The following is a 3,042-nucleotide window of genomic DNA, read 5'->3' on the forward strand; positions in this document are numbered from 1 at the left end:
GAAAGGGAAGTAGAGAACGTGGGAAAAAAATTGTGAAGTCCACAACTATTATTGTAGACGCTAAAAGTGAACACACACGGTAATATTTTTTCTTTAAATTATATTATAATGTTACAGATTGTATGATCAAAAAGTTTTTCTGGGAAGGAGAAAGAAAGTTAGGAATTTTAGATATGATGTTCATGTTTCAAACCTATAATGTGCCCAAATTATTTCCATGATTTAGAGTCATAAACTTTATATATGTGTATACATTGACATTATAAATCAAATTCGATTCTTAAGTTTGTATGATAAATCAAGTAACTACACAAAGGGGATGCTCTGAAAAGAAAAATGTTTTTCGATGAAATATAATGATTTAACAATGAATATGTGATATGTGAAGAAAATTTATATTTTGGTCAAATTTGATTTACTTATGCTCAGCAAATAATAAAATCAACTTTAATTACATACTAAATCCGTAAATCGCAATTTAACTATTTATTCAAACTTAGTTCACTCATTTTCGGTCCCATAAAACTAAATTTGATCAGATATTACTAGACTTTTTACGTATCACGTTCTTATTCCTCAACCATACTATTTCAGTATTTCATCAAAAAACCTTTTTTGCTTCACTCCACTTCATCATAGTATCCACCATGGAGAATTTTTCTTGGCCTCAATTTATAGCTAACTTGTTATTTGTGTCATAATTAATAAATATGAATTTGTTGTGAAATAAAAGATATATATAATAGAGATGTATAAATAGAAGACTCTAGTATTAAAATAATTAGCCCAATAATAATTTATATATATATAATAATATAATATGTTGTAATGTGTATATATATACAAAGATAGAAAGGAGTATTAAAAATAAAGAGAGAGAGAATCGCATTTGTTTATTGTTACAATCTCAATATAATAAAGATGATTAATATTGCTATTAATATTATATGTAAAGAGTAATAGAAAATAGAATTTAAAATACTTATAAAATAAAAGAAGAGAAAGAACTGTAATAGTAATATAAAGAGAAGAGTATTTGATTGTAACATAAAGAGAAAGTATTTGATTTTATTATTTGCTTGTATTTCTCTCGGAGGCAAAGGCCTCTATTTATACATGTACGAGGGGGATCAATTTCAACATTCATTAATTATTATTCCTTCTTTGAGAATGTGAGTACTGCATGGGAATGGGCATCCACGTCTCATTCTTATCTCAACACTCCCCCTTGGATGCCCATTTAGGATTATTGCCTCATTAAAACCTTACTAAAGGAAAACCCTGTGGGAAAAACCTTAGTGAAGGAAAAAGAGTACAATATCCCTTGTGATGAGAACTGCCTTATTAAAAACCTTGTGCCACAAGTCGAGCTTTGTAGCGCACAACTTCATTTTTCTCATTTCGTTTTCTTACAAATACCCACTTGTATCCAACAGGTTTTACATCTTCAGGTGTACGGACTACAGGTCCAAAAACTTCACGTTTTGCAAGTGAGTCTAATTCAGCCTTCATGGCTTCTTTCCATTTTGGCCAATCATTTCTTTGTCGACATTCTTCGACTGATCTTGGCTCAAGATCCTTACTTTCATGCATGATATCTAATGCCACATTATATGCAAATATTTCATTGACAATTGTCTTATTTCGGTCCCATTTCTCTCCTGTAAAGACATAATTTATCGAGATCTCGTCATTTTCACAATTTTCAGGTACCTGAACGTCTTCTGGCGTTATATCAGAATTTTGGACAACTGCCGGTGTCTTTACTATGTCTTTTTCAACAGGAATCGTATTTACCTCTTTTCTCTTTCGAGGATTTTTATCTTTGGAACCGACAGGCCTGCCACGCTTCTGGCGTGTATTTGCTTCCGTGGTTATTTGCCCTACTGGGACATCAATTCGAATTGGGGCATTTTCCGCCCTGTCACGCTTCTGCCGTGAATTTGCTTCAGTGGCTACTTGTCCTACTGGGACATCAATTCGAATTGGGGCATTTTCCGCTGGTATATACGACTTGGTTATCCTCTTTGTATCGGAAAATGCATCAGGCAATTCATTTGCTATTCTTTGCAAATGTATAATCTTTTGAACTTCCAGTTCACATTGCTCTGATCGAGGATCTAAATGCATCAATGATGATGCATTCCAATTAAGTTCCTTTTCAGGAAACTTATTCTCTCCCCCTAATGTTGGAAATTTTGATTCATCAAAATGACAATCCGCAAACCGGGCTTTAAACATATCACCAGTTTGTATCTCAAGATACCTCACTATAGAGGGAGAGTCATATCCAACATATATCCCCAATTTTCTTTGGGGTCCCATTTTGGTGCGATTAGGTGGCGCAATGGGAACATATATCGCACACCCAAATATTCTTAAATGGGAAACATTGAAATCAAACGTGGATGAATGACATAACTACTCATCAAGTCCAATAAATTCATATCTAAATGACAGTAACCAGTTACATAAAGTCAAGGGGATTTTAATTTGTTTGATAATTATAGAAAAAATTTGATAAATTCACAAAAATAAATAAATTTGTTGGAATATTCAACTAACTGATATAAATGAGAGAGAAAATTTAATTCGAAAAGAGATAACACCTTCTTATTAGTTTTCTCACGCGTTACCATCAGCCAATAATTGAGATGACGTTTTTTAAATAAAAGAAAAAAAAAATTCAAGATTATCTTTACTCTTTAGCATATATAAAAAGGGAAGTTCTATGGTGGTATTGGTTTTGGTGGTTACTGGCTAAGTGTAGCATAAATTTGACCAACAAATAAAACATTGACATATGGCAAGAAAAGTAAATTTAAAATAAAAATAATTCTCTCTCTTGTAATTTTTTATAATTATTTTTATCAAAATAATTTCTTATAATTATTTTCATAATTATAAAAAATAATTTTAAAAAAATAACACCAAAATAATTTTATAATTAATTTATAATTATTATTTTATTATTATTATTTTTATTTTTTAAAAATAATTTTTATAATTTTTTTACTAAAATAATTTTTTATTATTATTTTT

Source organism: Arachis ipaensis, chromosome B04, assembly GCF_000816755.2.
Source record: "Arachis ipaensis cultivar K30076 chromosome B04, Araip1.1, whole genome shotgun sequence".
NCBI classification, from domain to species: domain Eukaryota; kingdom Viridiplantae; phylum Streptophyta; class Magnoliopsida; order Fabales; family Fabaceae; genus Arachis; species Arachis ipaensis.